The sequence below is a fragment of the Dermatophagoides pteronyssinus genome, unplaced genomic scaffold (assembly GCF_027571235.1).
Source record: "Dermatophagoides pteronyssinus isolate colony J.1.1.1.1 unplaced genomic scaffold, Derpt_VIB-CSIC_2022.12 sq0013, whole genome shotgun sequence".
NCBI lineage: Eukaryota > Metazoa > Arthropoda > Arachnida > Sarcoptiformes > Pyroglyphidae > Dermatophagoides > Dermatophagoides pteronyssinus.
Window position 1 is genome coordinate 210,874 of NW_027461537.1, and position 18,742 is coordinate 229,615.

Consider the following 18,742-nt stretch of genomic DNA (forward strand, 5'->3'; position numbering starts at 1 on the left):
AATTCAATGAATGAATGAATCTGACTGACTAGTGTCATCAAATTATTTTATTTGTTTAAAATGGCATACAGAAAACTAAAATAAAATCGAAAATAATAATAAAAAAAATCGAATACAATTTTCATTTATTTATTTCGTTTGATTGCCTTGTTCACACACACACAAGTAAAAAAAAGCAAAGAGAATATGCACAATTTGGAAAATAAGAAAATCGTAAAATTTATAAATAGATCCATTTCCGATTCCATTCACCAAACACACACCATATAATGATGATGATGTGATTTTCTAATGAAATTTTTTTTCTTTTCAGAAGAAAAGAGAGACACAGAAAAAACTCTCATCATCATCCCTTTTAACTCTCTCTATGTTTGTATGTTTGTCAAATAGTAAACATTTCCTGTCTAGTTTAATAGTTTTTTTTCTGTTGGATTCAAAAGAAAAAAATATTGAATTTTTCTTTAAAAAAAGTTTATTTGAAATTTCAAAAAAAAACGATTGATTTTTATGTTTTGCTTGTGTTATGATTCGTTTATTAATCTTTGATTTTTGTCTTAAATAATTTTCCATTTTTTTCGGAATTGTAAATAGGTCATTTTTGTTTTGCAAGAAATTTTCTCGGCTTTTCGAAAAATTTCTGAAAACATTTCCAATTTTTTTCAGTTTTGTTTTGTTTCAACCGAGGACAGAAAAAAAAACTCAAATTCTTTGATTCGACAATAATGATGTTGATGGAGACAATTCTTTTTCTATTTGGAAAAAAATGATTTTAGCAATTTTGGTATTGATGTTGAATAACAAATGATGTTTTCACATCAATGTGTATAGAAACAAAAAATGAATGGTGAAGAAAAAGTGATTAAAAACCGAACCAAACTAAACGAATAGCAACCAAAATATAATGATTAAATGAACGAATTTGAAATGGCCATTAACAAACACTGATGATACTGATAGGAAAAACTGATGATGATGATGATGATGATGAAATGAATGTTTAAATGGTGACAATTTATAGTCGATTAGTTTGTTGAACAACGACGTAGTCGATATAGTTAGTGTTTTGTTTGATCCATATAGAGAGAGCAAATACAAAAACATCCAACAAATCATGATGATGATAATAATCAAACAACGACTTGACTTTAATTCATTTGCTTTTTCCCTCTCTCTCTTTCTTGTTCTATTCTCATTTTTAATGTATGAAAAAAAAATATCTACGAATAAAAATCGATTCGATAAATAATGAACACAATTTCATTCACATTTCGAATGAATTCTCGGTCCTCTTCATCTTCAAGCAGCATTTGTAATGATTTTAATGTGTGTATGTGTGTATTTAGCAGAAAGAGTTGAGAGTTTCAATATCATAAACAATTAATCTTGTTTTTTTCGGCTTGATATTCATGATTTTTTTTATAATGAATTTCATATTTAAAGAATTCATTTTTTTTTCTTCTCATACTCACATCATTCTTTTCGTTCATTTTGTTTCGAAAAGAATGGATTTGAAACTTGAAAAAAAGATCAACGATAACTTTATTTTTTAAAAAAATGAAATGAATGAAATAAAAGAATTGACTATTGTGAATTAGGTGTCGTCGCTTGAAAATTATTTTACATTTGGCTAGATTTTAATTAAATTTAGTTGTAATAATCGAAATTTATAATGATAAATCGGACAACATTAAAAAAATCAAGAAGATCAAATCATTATTATTGATTTAAAAAAAACATTTCACAGAAAAAAAAGAGAGAAAGAGACAAAAACTTGAAACAATTTATCTCGCTTTCAAAAATTTTCATTATTATTGCGGTTTTGTCATCATCATTACTACTATTTTAACCAAACAATTCGATATAGCGGCAAATATAGTTTATTTTTCGATGAAAAAAAAGGGAATTAAATTTCAAAATTTATGAAATTTTGGAAACATCGGATTGACCCTGAACCAAACCAAGTTGACAAGTTTACTTCAGAAAGTCTTTTTTTTGTGATGTTGGTGGTGGCCAGCGAAATTCCATATTTTTTCACAAATATTTTCAATCCATTATATGATGGCCATTTGCCCATATCATCATCATCATCATCGAAGATGTGATATTGTTCATCGAAACATAGAGTCCATTAAAAGTCCATCATATCTAACTAAATGTGTGCTTGTGTGTGTATGTTTGATAATTATTATATGTTGCCCAACCATTATGAGTTTGTTCATCTATATATTTTTTTTATGGAATGGATCGTTTATTTGTTTGAATTTTTTCCTATCTGTGTTCAACCAAATCCAACCGGTTTATTCTCAAAGTGTCTCTGGAACTTGTGAAAATAAAAAAAAAATGAGATATTATCACTTTGAGATTAACCAAGGAACCATGACCAGATGAAACATTTTTGTTTTCTGTTTGTTCAAACTCAATCTCATTTATTTATGTCACCATATTTCTATCCATAAAACACATATTAAAACTGTATTTCCGAAAGAAAAAATATGATTCATATGGCGATTCGATGATAAAGTGATTCATTTTTGAATTTGATTTTTTTTTCTGGTTCGCAACAGAACTGATCATAACAACAACAAAAGCCAGAAAAGATCAAAGAAAAATAATGTTATCACTTAAAATGATTGTTTTTTCTGTTGCTGTTGCATTGAAGATCCAAATCAAGATGCGGGTTTATATATGTTTTTCATTTCACAATTTCCAAATTGAAGATTTCTACTATAGGATATCTGACGAGGTAAACAACAGATCAAACAAACAAACAACAAACATTACTTTCATCTAGTATTTCATCTGTATTAATCACCCGAAAATTTTTATATACAAAACAAAATGATTCATTTGAAATTTTTTTTTTGTTTATTTCATTTCAAACCCTCATCCAAAAGAATTAAATATTATATGAAAAAACAGGGTAGACATATTTTTCATTTCATCACAAACACATACTGTGTGTGTGTGTGTTTGTGATTCCAGAATCCCTTTGCATTATTTCAAAATCATCATGGATGATGAAGATGGATAAACAGAGAAAAAACAAAATTAGAACGTGCAACAGAAAAAAAACACGTTTCATTCGTTTCAACCATATACAAATCGAGTGAAAGAAATATATTACTTTTGGGAACCAAAAAAAGAAAAATTGCCAAATTCAACTCGCTTAACTCTTTCGTTTTTCTCTTTCTCTCTCCTGGATGATGGCTCGTTATGAATTGGTTTTTGTGTACAGCACAGCATCCATTTTGTTTCAGAAACGAAACAAAAAAAAATCACCCAGTCAAATTTACGGGATTGTTATAATGTATTGCATTTAAAACATCACCAACAACCATCACATCATCGGGATTCAACAGAAAAAACAGAAAAGTTTAATTTCAAATTTTAATTCTTTCAATTTTCAATCCACATTAACACATACACACACACACACACACACAATGTGAAAAAAAAGTGTGAAAAAAATTTATATATTTTTTTTTCAAAACAAAATCCAGTGAAACGAAGAAAAGTTTAGCTAAGAAAAAAAAAAAGGATTGTGTGGGGGGAATCAGAAAAAATAAAATAAAATAAATATAAATCAGCTGGGAAATTTAAATTTTTTAACATTCAAACATCATCACATTTTTTTTCAATCCTAAACATTTTTTAAGGTGATTCTTTGAAATGAAACTGCAAAAACATAAACCCATATTTCATTGTGTATTTTTTTCAATTTTGACTGAATGATTTTTTCTCCTGGTTATTTCTATAATATTAATAACCAGGAATTCAGCTTGTTTGTTTTGTTACATAATAACGAATATTTCAATCATTTCTTCATATATCACTGATATAGCCTGGATGAATAAATGGATTCTGTCGAAGAGATTAACTCTTTTAGTGAAGAAAAAAAAATGATAAACAACACAAAGAAGAAAACGTGCCGGCCATATTTAAATTTTAAAATTATTTTATTCATTTCATTCACACAATGATGATAAACAGAATGGAAAATTGAAAAAAACAACAACAACAACAAATGAATTCAAACATTCAAATTGATTCAGAATCTTGTATGATGAATGATTGTTGTTTCTCTTCACTATCCTAATATTTCCAAAAGTAATCATGTTTAGTTTGTTGTTGTTCAAACGATCCATGAATGTCGTTTTTGTCGATTTATTTATCTGAAGAAAAAAATCTATTAGAATTTATGGATCAAATTGAATATTCAATGGATGGAAATGTTTTTGTTTGTTTGCTAGCAAATTGTTTTGACTTTCGAAAAGATAATTATTCATATTGAGCTTTTCCATTGTTTGAATTTTGAATGAATGGAATTTTCTTTCACCAATCACTAAAAACATTGATCAACTAAAAATGATTCTGCAGATTTGTTTTCATTCTGAACACATTGGCAAAAACAAACAAACAACGGCAACCGAGGGGTGAAAATTCTTTTTGACCAGATAAAATTCTTGCGGTCATTTCTTTTGTTCATTTTAAATCTATGGATTTTCATTTGAACAAATAAATACATTTTCAATTCAAATTAAACTTATTTATGGAACAAAATTCTCTTAACAACAACAACAACAACAACATTCTCTTAAATCTATTCCCTCATCAAACCAAATGACAACAACCATTATATTAGGATAGTATCAATGAGGCTATATTCACCAGAAAGCAAAAGAAGAGCGAAAAAATGCATTTCAAAATGTCCTTTTGTTCAAAAAACGACAACAGCGAAAATAGTTTAGTGATATCACTTGATTCATTTTTCGTTTTTTTTTGTTTTTGTTTTTTTGAATGTTTCGGCTGACCAAGCAAAGCGATAATGATGATGACTTTGACTTAAACAACAACAACAACAACAACAACGATTATCACTGTTGAATTGTTTTTCTATATTCATTCATTCATTCATTCATTCATTTATATATATTGGTTACGGATCAAGCTTTTTTTGATCATCATTTTGGAATTACAATTCTTGTTGTTGTTGTTGTTGTTGTTGTTTTACAAACAAAAATAACAACAACAACAACAACAACGACAAAGAATCAAAAGAAGAAGTTTTGATTCTCTCTTCGATGTTAAATGATGCAAATAAAATATATGGCTGTATAAGAAGAAACAGAATTCATTCTCGTTTATTCAACAACATTTGATGATTTTTGTTTTGTTTTGTTTTTGCTCTAATTTCAGTTGTGCTGATCACACAACCATATTTTTGTTTTTTGTTTTGTGTTTGGTATTAGATCAATAGTGCTTATAGTGAATAAATTCACATTCACAATGGAAAATGATGATGAGAGATAAAAATAGATAAATTATGAAAAAACAAAGATCAAATTTGAAAAGAAATACTTGACAAAAGAAAAAAATCCATAGAATATGACTTGAAATAAGTATTTACAATCATTTGAAATCAATGAATTTGATGAATTTCCGAAAAAATGAAGCAAATTAAAACGTTTCGAAAAAAATCCATTTTCCACTTTGGATTTCAAAAAAAATTCTTTAATTCTTACACATACACTCAGAAATGAAAAATATCAAGATTCGGCATGCAAAAAATCACGTTCGAGGTTAGCTTTTTTTCTCATTCTCCATAAATATTTTTTTTTCTTCAAACACATTTGATTTATGGCCGGCTTTTCTTTCATTCTAATCATCATCATCATGGTTGAGATTAAAAATAAAGCAAAGCATATACAGTTTGAATCTACTTAATAATCGATTTATAATTCTTTAGTTTGGTTACCCAAACTCAGAGAGAGAGAGAGAAAAAAAAATTAACAAAAATCTTTCGAAATTGCGGCAAAAAACTGAATTATAAGAGAGAAAAAAAATATGAAAATCGTTTTCCTGTTTGAGTAAGTGAACGAAAACCAAATCGAATACAATGTAACCACACAACAGATTCTATTATCATTAAGAATCAATGGCAACAACAACAACAACAAAAAACAGGAAAAGCAAAAGCAACAAAAAAAAATTAAAGCTATTTATTTGACTTGTCAAATTCCGAAAATTTACTATTAAGATTATAATGATTCAATCCACTGTGTGTGTGTTTGTTAATCTCAATATTCATGAATTCAAATATGAAAAAAATAAAGAATAAAGAAGAATCAGAATCATCTTTGGGATCTTATATTTATTTATTATCTTTAATTCTCTTCGAAATATTATTATCATCAAAGTATCAACGATAAATAAAAATCAACGTTCATAAGAAGCTTATTATTATCATACTGATTACTATTGTTTAAAATTGATGACTGATCCATAATAATGGTTTTGATGATGATCCAGAGGAAAAAGGGTTATTATTATGTATCCATTTTTTGGTAATATTTAACCTTTTTTTCCTCTCTACACACTTATTCGTTACTTCGTAGAAAGAAAAAAAACAATTTGAACACCCGTCGATCGACAATAGAGATGTTTGGTTTTTTGTGTTACAATACATTTTCTTGTCTTTTTTTTTTTTGTCTTGATATTCGATTCTTTTTGTTGTTTGATTCACTTGTCATTCATAAACATCATTTTTTTTACTGAGACAAAGTCTTCGATGATGATAATGTTTTTAAATTAAATCTTTTCACTATAGTTGTGTGTTTGTGTGTGTGTGTGTGTGTGTCAAAATCGATTACAATTTTTTTTCTTTCTCTCTTTAGTTTTTCCCAAATCATTTTTCTTATTCAAAATCTTTAAGTTTGTTTTTTTTCTTTATTATTTAATGCTATTATATAATGTTGTCATGATGATTGGTCGATGAAAAATCAGTTGTGTTAAGAGGAAAAAAAGAAAAGAGATAGATTATCACCAACCGAGTCAATGATGATTATTAATTTTTTCCATCATTTTTTGTTGTCAGTGGAAGCTTTTTTCACAAAAAAAACCGCTTTGATCCAATAATAAGAATCAATGTCAAAAGTGATTTTTTGCTTTGTTTTGCTTCTTTTTATTCTGATGGTTTAGTCATACAAAATTGAATTTGTATCGATTTTTTTCCTTGTTGATGGTTTTCAATTTCAAATTCAGAAAAGAAAAAAAATTCTCAAGCTGACAAATTTATTGAATTTTAAAATTTTCCTCTAAAAACATGATGGATTATCTATCTAAATTCCGATTCGATTTATCATCATCATTATCATCATCGTTTCCTGTCGATAACCAGAAAAAAAATGATGATAATGAAAAACGGATGACAATTTTGGTTACCTTGTTTTTTGTTTGTTACACCACTATACCATGTATATGTTGTTTTATCCGTATTATTTATATACTTGAAGATAGATAATGATTATTTTTTTCAAAAAAATGGCTTCAAGCAACGAACCTAGTCATTTTTTTTGTAAAACTTTCTCATCAGCTAATGATGATGACCTAGAAAAAAATCGATTCCAAATTCGATTGAATATTTTTTCAACATTCTCTATTGATCATGTTTTGAAGCTGATTATTAAAAAACTTATTTCTGGTCTTTTTTTTGCTAGTCCTCGACACAATTTGCATACAGCTGATATTGATATTGGTAGGTAGTTGTTGAATTGATCTTTGGGAAAATATAACGAAAAAAATAGGAAAGAAAATTTGGATCGAATCTAATGATCGAATTGAGTTCATCCTTAACAAGTTTTTTTATCCATTGAACTAAACCGATCAAATGAAGAAAAAAAGAAACGAAAAACATTGATAATGAAGATACATCGATCGATCGATCGATTGAGAGCCACAAGAAAAAAGAAAAAAAAACACGAACAAATCGATTTAGTCAAATGTCAGACAATCATCATTATAATCATCATGATGGTGATGATCGATCAATTTCGTTCAATAATTTTTCGTTCTCACACTCATCAAAAAAAAAAAACGACGATGATGATAAAGAATTAAAATCAGGAAAAAACGGTTCGATTGTTAAGGTCAATTTTTTCTTGAATTCTATGAATAATGTTTGGCTATTCATTTTCTTTCGTCTTTCTTCTTCTTTCTTCTGCTGTCTATTGGTGATTATGGCCATTAACAAGCCATGATTTTCTGAATTTTCGGGTGTCATTCATTGGCCGCCAAATGTGTGTGTTTGTAAGTGATTAGATCATTGCCTTTAGCAATTCATTCACCCCTGATTGTTGATTAGTTCGAATGATGATGATGATGATGACCAACAACAACAACTGCTGCAACAAAATTCTATTCATCTATTTAAACTGATTGCTCGTTAAATTCATTGTCACATAATATATTTTACTCTGAACTAAAACACTGATGATGATCTGAACACATCTAGTTTAGCTTAGATTTTTCTTTATCCAATCCAGATTTTGTTGTCATCCTCATCATCGTATTCTTTTTATTATTTTCTTTCAAAATGAGAAAACAAAAAATATAGAGCGAGAAAAGGAATCCGAATAAGATTTAATTAGATTTTAAACGCCAGTTTCCGTTCCCACAGTAACTAAACAAAGATAGAAGAAAAAACTAAAACAGCAGCTAAAAGATATTCTTGCTTTGGGTGAAAAAAATCATTTCATTTCATTCAAGTTTTAACACTTAATTTGCCTATTCAAGATTTTTTTTTTTGATTCTTGAATTTTTTTCGTTCGTTCGTTGTTATACTTAAACTTGCTAACATCTTAAAGTGAAAGTTTTTTTCTTAAACAAAAATTTTGATTTATTGATTTCAATCATACGAATCAATGAACAATCAATCAATCGATAAAAAAAAGCTCTCAAGGAATCAAAACAAAAAAAAAAATGATAACAAATCATCCACCCACACACATACAGCAAAAAAGCAAAAAATTTCCTACCAAAAGCAATCAATAATCAATGTTTATTTCAGTCAGTCAGTCACTCAATAAGTCAGTCAGTCAGTCAAATAAGTAAGTAAGTAAGTCAATTATAAGAAGTTTTTTTTGATGATGATTTTGATTTGTTTTTCACACACACACAAACACTGTTATAGAAAAATGATATGGTTTCCAAATAGGAAAGTAAAAAAAAACATCACCAACACAAAATTCAAAAAAGACAGAGAATCGAAAAACAAAAAAGTTTTAACATTTTGGGTGGCAATTAGAGCTGTCAATCTTTTTTTTTTTTTTGGTTTGTTTGTTTGTCTGGCTATATGTATCTGTTTCTGTATTTAGAAATCATTCAATAACATTAGTGGTGGGGTTGGATTGCAAATTTTTTTTTCTCTAAATTATTGAATTCAAATGTGCAAAAAAAAATTGAAGGCAAAAAAATTTGTTTTTCCAAGTTGATTTTATAATCATCAATTTTGGTTAAAATGAAGAGACAGTGAGAGAGAACAAAAATTCATTGGAAAATGTATCAATCATTTTTGGATTCATTCTGTATGTGTTAGTGTGTGGAAATGTGAAAAATTTAAAAATATTTACTTATTAACCAATGATTAATTATCCATTTAGGCGTTTCTGTTTTTGTTTGTTTGTTTGTTTGTTTTTAGGTTTTTATTTTGCATCCGATTTTTGTTTCGATATGAATATGGATAAATCGAGAGAGGGAGAGAGAATCATGTGGCACCCAATCACAACATTCGACATTTACAAATTTAAATTGAAAAAAATATTCAAAAACAAATTTCTATGTTTCTCGTGCTGTGCATAATTCACTTAATGCGATGCTCGTTTGTCTTTGTCGATTTTCTTTTTCTTTTCTGGGATTTTCAAGAAAAGCTCGCGCCCAAAACAACAACGACAATCATTATTTATAGCCATATTGGAAAAATTTAGTTCAATCTCTGTCGAAATAGTATTGAAAAACCTTTGGGATCTTAAATCAGAAATAACATCCACATTTAATGATCTAAATCAATGATTTTAACCAAATAGATAAATGTCACATTGGTTTTTTACTAAATATGGATATTTTTTTTCCATTCTAATTTCAAATTATCATCATTATTTGATAAGTATAACTCACATCAATTTTATTAAAATAAATAACCTCAGTATTTATAGCAAAAATAACATAGTACATTCATCATTTGATACTAAAGTTCAAACTTTCAACATTCTCCCCTGAAATGATGAATGCGAATAATTAAAAATTAAATAAAAATATTGTTAAACAATAATTTTGACAATATCTTTGTCAATGTATCAGCTATGTGCCAGATATCTGATGCTCTGCTTGCATGCTTTCCATAAAGATGTTGTTGGCCGTGACACGTAATGCGACAACCAATTGACAGAAAAACGATTATCAGGTCGTGTTCGATTTGCTACGTACGAAAGAGAACCAATTAATTTTTGTACGGGTAATGATTGATCTTCATCTTCATCATCTGATGGCAGATACAATTCAGACATTGGTAATTTAGCCGGTTGACAATCACTCATATTGAATTCATTAAGAACGTTGCGAACATATGATGATTGTGACAATTCGTAATGATCTGGTTTTTCGATAATATTAATGCCTAAATAATCATTAATCTTACCTAGATCAGTGATTTCGAATTTTTGCTCAAGTTTATCTAATATAATACTTAGCTTTTTATCATCAGGACCAGTGAGGATAATATCATCATCATATAAAAGTAAGACAATATCATCATTTTTGAATAAACATCGATCAGTAATAGATTTGACAAAACCAATAGAAATAAGATAAGATGAAATGGTTTTGTACCACTGTAATGGACTCTGCTTCAAACCATACAGGGCCTTCTCCGATTTTAATAATCCATCGTTGCTGAAACCAGGTGGTGGTTGGACATAAACGGGTTCAGACAAACTAGCATTTAAAAATGCTGTTCGAACATCCAATTGTTTGACTTTGTGATTGAATGTCTTTGCCCAAGCAAGCACAATATTGGTTAATGATCGATCTGGTGTTGGGGATGCAGTATCATAATAATCAATACCATACGACTGCCGATACCCACAAGCAACCAGTCGGGCTTTATATGCACCTGATCTTTTCCTGGTGAATATCCACTTAGTCGGGATAGTTTTCTTTGATGGATCGAATGGGATCTTCTTGAAGACACCATATTTTTGTAATTGATCGATTTCAGCATTAATGGCTGATTTCCATTCACGTGAATCAGGCATGTTTAATGCTTCTTTGTATGATAATGGCGTAACCTGAGAATTCGTACATGTATAACCGAATCGAGGTGGAGGTACTCCCCTGTTCTCTCTATTCGATCTACGAGGTTGCACCGGTTCGTTGACGATAGTTGATTCTGAAGTATCATGACCACCATTGTTGTTAGGAAGATCGACAATTGATAAAAACTCATCATCAGAACTGTTAGTTGAATTATCATCATCAGCAGATATTGATTCAGATGATGGTGAATACGAGGATGAATTTTGATTATGATCAATAATTGTTTCACTTTCTTCTTCATCACTGTTCACATCAGTTGAATTATCATTAATAAAACGTGGATTAATGAAAGATGATGACGTAGATGATGATGTTGGACTAAAATCCGGAATCGATGATGATGGTGATGATGATGATGATTGCTGATTGAAATACATAATGTCATCACGAAATTTAACATCATTGCTTAATACGATTTTGAAATTAATTGGGTCCAGAAGTCTATAATTGACTTTGGAATTTGTATACCCAAGAAATACAAACTTGTTGGATGTTGGATCTAATTTTGACGTTCGTTTTTGATTCGGTAAATGGCAGTAAACTACGCACCCAAATGTATGCAAATGATCATACGATGGTTTATGACCAAAGAATAATTCGAATGGGGATACGCCAGAATCTCTGACCCAGATATTGATAAGGTAGATGGCAGTGGACATTGCTTCCACCCAGTATTGATGATCCATGTTTGCGGTGTTTAGCAATGTTCGCACAGTACTAAATACGGTACGATTCATGCGTTCGACTATTCCATTCTGTTGTGGCGAATAGCCAACCGTAGTTTGATGCTCAATACCATGTTGATGACAAAAATCACTCATTTGATTATTGACAAATTCCTTACCGCAATCGGTTCGGATTCTACTTACCTTCCTTTGATATTTTTTATATTTAACTTCATGACTGGTGATGAAGTCAATTAAAGCATCAGCAGCATCTGATTTAGCTCTGAGCGGAATACCAAAACAAAATCGGGAACGATGATCCACGATGATCATGGCATATTTATTACCACCAAATGATTCAACGGGACTTTCCCAAAGATCGACGTGTAGAAATTCAAATGTATCCATATCATCATATACCATTTGATGTTTATGCGGAGTTGATACCGACTTATTTTCAAGACATGAATCACATGTACCACTATCAACTTTAACATGCGAAACCTGTTCAGCAATTCGATGTAAAACATTCTTGCCACAATGGCCAAGACGTTGATGCCATAAATTTAAACAAATTTGATGACGTTGATTTTGATTTTGAATTGTCCAAACGCCAGATGATTCATTGGCAACTGCAATGGGATCAATGATTTCAATGTTGTGATTGTTGATAATTGACATTGTTTTATCAGGTGACTGGCCATCAAAAAATAATGAATAACCATCACGCAAAAGCTGTGATACCGAGATTAGATTTGACTTGAAATCACCACAAACAACATTTTTCAGCACAATTTGATGATTTGGATTAGGATGAATTGTTGAACTACCGATTTTCGATGTGATGATTGGATGCCCATCTGCGGCCTCAAACTGAAGTTGTGTTGGCTTAGCATCGACAAGCATAGATTCATTGTTGGTCGCATGAGATGTTGAGCCAGAATCAATGATCCATTGATCGCTACTTCGATCACAAACGTTTTTGAGCATAACAGTCCTGATTGAGTGTTTGCTGTTTGATGATGATGCGGTGGCTGGTTTCGATGAAGATGATGATGATGATGCAGTACCAGTAGACGATTTTGATTTGGTGACTGATGAATCAGATGATTTATGGTTGTCATCCCAGAACTTCTTTCGACAATCTTCAGCATTATGACCCTTACTGTTACAATATTCACAGGTCGAATCATTGCGTTTTGATAACGGCTTTTTGTTGTCTTTCTTCTTGGACACAAAATTAATTGCATCTTTGTTGAAATTCGATTGTTTAGTTTGACCAGCTTTCATTTTTTCATCTTCCTCAATAAAAGCGTTCATTAAATCCTTCATCGATAATGATTCTCGGGATGTTAATCGATCTGCTAAACGATCAAACTGTGGACGTGGCAACATGCTAATTGCGATGATGCATCGGGTTTTCTCGGACAACTTCACCCAGTCTGATTCTGCATCTTCAAAACAAGCAGTAAGAGCTTGAAACCATAATCGTAATTCACCACCGTTGTACTTAGCCGACAAAATCTTAATGAATTTTCGGACAGCTGTTGATGGACTATCTTTTTCGAAACGTGCCATATAATCCCAAACTTGATAAACAGTCTTGAGATGTTGTATATGATCACGGATTTTCGGGATAAATGTAAATTTCAAATGACCAAGAAAACGTTGATAATCAGCATAATCTGGACTAGCGATATTTATTTCAGATCGGATGAAATGTTCCTTTCCGCACATTTGAAACGCAGATCTGACTGATGTAAGCCAATCCTTTACATTCGTACCATCATATTTCGAGACTTGATTGAACGCAAATGTTTCAATCACATGATTGGAGCTTGATTTGTTCATCAAAGCTTGCATAAATTGTTGAAGAACATCCGTACTTGATTGATTATCGGGTGTTGATGACGAAGCCATAATATGATTTTTTCAAAAACAAAGCAAATGTTTGCAAAAGAGAAAAACACAAAACAATTAAAATAGACAGAGAGGTGAAAAAGACAACCACGCTCTGCTACCAATTGATAAGTATAACTCACATCAATTTTATTAAAATAAATAACCTCAGTATTTATAGCAAAAATAACATAGTACATTCATCATTTGATACTAAAGTTCAAACTTTCAACATTATTTGTCATCTATCATCATGGTATATCAGATTATAATATTTTTAGATTTTTTCATTCACATATTTTTTTCCATTGCATACAATGAATGATAAAAAAAATATATCACAAAATGATTATTAGTTTCACATGAAAAATAATGGACAATCATCCATGATTATAAGGATGATGATGATGATTTCCAACGTTTATCATCCTAGTAGTAGTCGAAATAGTTTCTTCATAAGTTTTTTTAAAATTGATTATCATAAAAATATAATTTTCTGGTCATCCTCATAATCATCATCAGGTTGATGATGATGAAAATTCCATTATTTCATGTGACAAATAATGATGATGATGATGATAACAATGATTGTTGTTAGATTTTCAATACACAACAGGGTTTGGACAAATTCAGGTAATTTCTTTGAAAAAAAACAAACCAAAATGATGATCATGATGATGATAATGGTTACAACTACTACTATTTCCACTCATCCTTAAATTTTGTTGAAAAGATAATTTTGGTTTTTGTTTTTGTTACCTGGTCAATATCTCGACGACAATCAGTGAAAAAAATCATTATTCATTAATTCAATCTATTTCATTCATTTAAATGTTCATTTTCTTTGTTTTTTGTTTTTTTCCGTTCGACTATATTCACATCATTAGATGATAGTTTTATTTTTTTCCTGTCAATTATCCTTATTAGATATAGTCATCGTAGATAATAATAAATGAAAAAGATATATAGCCAAATCTTATATCCAGTTCTACTACCGATCATCATCATTATCATTTTCTTCCGAAAAAAATAATACATGACAATAATTTCTCCAGCCCCAGTACTCCCCCCACACACCAATGATATTAAAAAAAAATCCACATTTGAGGAGGGATAGTGGGGGTGATGAAAGAAATTGAGAGAAAAAACAATAGTCAGATTAAACAACAACAGCAAAGATTAATTCGAATAATCATCATCATTATAAAACATTTCATAGATAGTTAGATAGATAGATTGTTTTTTGAAAAAAAATCTTAAACAACAACAAAGAATCCCCAAAAAAGGACAGTTATAAAGTTAGGATATTATGATTATCATTATGATTATGATTATTATTATGATGTCCATTTCGATTGTCATCAAGGATTTGTTTTGTTTAAAAGTCATCGTTCATCGTTGATTGCTCATCGTTGATTTTCAATGAATCAAAAAACTTAAAAAAAACTTAAAAGACTTGATATATTTATGAATCGGTTTGGTGTGTATGAATCTAAGAATGAAAAGCAAATCCAGCAGCAGCAAAAAAGATAATTATTTTAATTTCAAATCATTCAACTGTAGTTTTTTTTTCGTTGTTAAATGTCATTTTTTTTTTGTCGCTTTGCTTTTGTTTTCGTAATGATGATGAAAACTATCAAGCAAATGACCTATGGTCATTGACGACGATGATGATAATTTATATTATTATTTTCTTATATATATAGTTAGGAGAAAAAGTGAATAATAATAATAATAATGTCCTTTTGTTTTGTTTCGTTTCTATTTAGTTCGTTTGTTCGTAAGTTGTCATTGGTTGTCATTCTCAATAATTGATAGACCATAATTAAAGGCAATATACAGATTGTTTGTGTGTGTGTGTGTGTGTGTGTGTGTGTGTATTATTTGAAATGAAAAACAAATCTCATATCTTAGATGTGTTCGGGTATGTGTTCTTTTTGTGTGTCCAAGTATTATTTTTTTTTTCTTTCGTTGATTTGCTTCACTGATCTTGATCATCATCATCATCAGTAAATTACATTGCATCGATGGACAAAGAAAAAAAATCAAAAAAATCGTTCATTAAAAGATTTATTCGCAGAGTATATGGGAAATTTTCCCAAGAATCTTTCCAGAATAAATATTACAAAAAAAAATGATTTCCATTAATCGTTATCGATATCCAAAAATCTATTATTGATCACCATATTGATTGACCTGAATTTTTCATTTCTCCTATAGGCAAAAGCAAAACAAAAAATTAATTTTCATAAATTTGGATTATGTAATTTGCTTTGGTCAGTTTGCTGAGTGCAAATTTCTTTGATTTTATTTATAAATGTTAATTACTCTGGGTTATATTAACCTGTCAATGATCATTTTTCCACTACTCCTGTTGATATTATTATCGGACATTGAGAACAAATTATTATTGTTGTTGAATATGAGGTCGATATTATTTTGTCCGGTCAAATCAATTTAACCATCCATGACTATATGTATCATAATATTTATAGATTTTAATTTTACAAACAAAAAAAAAACATTCGGTTCATTAATCAACGACAAAAAAAAAATTACAAATGTGTGGGCAATGGCGACTGTATTCGATTGGACAATAACCAAAGAAAAAAACCATTCATGCATCAATAGTGTGTGTGATGACCATCATTCAAAATGAATCAAATTCAGTAAAAAAAAACAAAAGAGAGTAATGAATTGAAATAGCAAAAGTAAAGAAAAAAAGGAGCCACCCCTGAATCAATGTTTTTTTTGTATGCTAACCGAACAACAACAACAACAAAAAATTGATGAGAAGCTCCACCAAAGAAACAAAACGAACAAGACAAAAAATAGTATTGAATAAATATTCAGGCGACAAAACACAAACGACAGCCTTTTTTCTCCCCATTCAACATCAACACAAACAACGCCAACAAATCACACTATCATTCACTATTGAATTTGGCTACTTGTATTGAGCGCCCAATATTTTTGTTTATATATAAAATGATGATCGTATCGAAGTAAAGAAAAAAAAATTAAACGATCAATGCATCTCTCTTTTTTTTTTGGCTGTATGTTAGAGGAAAAGAGAGTAGCATACATTTAATAGATCGATTGGTTGGCGCCCATTGGCCAAGAATAAACTTGTTTTTTCTTTGATTTTTTTTTCTTGTTCCTTCTCTGGCATTCAATATCAATATAACCAAATTCACTACTTTTTGAATTGTTGTTGTTGTTGTTGTTAATATTTGTTTGTTTGTTGTTGTTGTTATTATTTGTATAAGGTCCTCCCTATTTCTTTATGATTGATTTTCTTATATATTTTTTTCTTTTAAACCAATCAAAATGATTCGATCGTTTTATTATTATTATTGAAGAAAACAGGATATTTCCTATTCGATTATTGATTGGTGATAGTAATGTTTTTTCTGATGGCTCCAAAAAGAAATGAAGGCAGGGCATTAACGATAAGAATAATCCAAAAACAAAAAACAAAAACATTAGTGGGCATGTCGATCATTTTAATATTGAAAGGTTTTTTTTTTGTTCTTATCAACAAAATAATGAACGAATTGAACAAATCCAAAGGGGACAAAAATACGCCTTTTTTCACAAAAAAAAAAATTCAATCATTTATTTGTCGTTTGTCATGTCATTTGTTTCTTCAATATTCTCTCCAATATTCTCGTTTGGTTAGCTATTTAAATTTCTTGTTTTGTTTTGTTGCTTTGCCATAGATTCCAGTGTACATCAATCAATTTCTATTATAAACATTTATTTTTTGAAAAATATTTTCACATCTCATCCCCCACCCATAATCCCATTGCTTTTATTTTGAAAAAATTCAATTGGTTATGATGATGATGACGATGATCTTTAAATCATGAACAAATCTAAAACATACACACAGTTCCCACACTATTTTTTTTTGAATGATGGAAAATTGTCATCAAAAAACAATGATGATGATGATAATAAGTAGAAAATGTAAATTCTGAATGTGAAACAAAAAAAAAAGCATTTAAGTATTTCTCAGGTAAATAATAATAATAGTAGCCATTTGGCATCCACAAAAATAATTATAATTATAAAAAGATTAATAGACTTTAAAGTTTTAGTTGTTGTTCGACTAAATTCAGGCCGAAAAAAAAAATAAGTAGCTAAAGATAAAAGTCAATCTGGCTATTAACAGCAACAACAACAGCAATTTTAACCTGGACAAACATAGTCGGGATTTATACTTAATTAGTGATGCTTATGATGATGCTTATTTTTGTTTATATACTTCGAATATATAGCATTTGATAGTCATTTTTATTTTCAGTAAAATTTTGAAATTGGTTTGGTCAGATTTTTTTTCGTCCTTGTTTGTTCATTCATAAAAACTGATTTTTTTTCTGGTCATAAATCCGAAACTATTGTTCATTTTTTTCGATCTGTCATTTTAAGAAAAAAAAAGAGATAAAAACCTGTGGGAACGAATTATCTTAATTCATTTGAATTCAAATCTTTATTATATAATGGCAAATCTCGTTAAAATAGGATGTATTGTTTATCTATTTTGAAACCATATTTGGCAAATCGATTCAAGAATTGTTGTCTTCTTTGTTTTTACCTAATCATGATGATATCTAAGGGTATTGGTGGTGGTGGTAGGGTAGATGAAGGTGACGAAAGAGTTAGAATGAACCAAACAGCTCTTTTTGTTTTGTTTTGTTTAGTATACCAGAATATCAATTAAATTAAATTTTTAAACTTTTCAAATGTAAACATCACTGACAACTGTTTACATTTGCATATTGTGTGTGTATGTGAATTTGAAAAAAAATGAAACACATTGTTCACATTGTTCACAAAGCTATATTTATTTTGAATTTTTCGGAAAGAAATCCATTGAAATTTATATCAATCGGAAATTTATATTTCGGTTTGGTTTTCAGGAAAAAAAAGAATGATTTCTAGTAATTACCACTCATATATTTCTATTGTCCTTTTTTTTCGTAAAGAAATTTTGATTGTTCCTTGATCGAAACCATTTTGTTTTT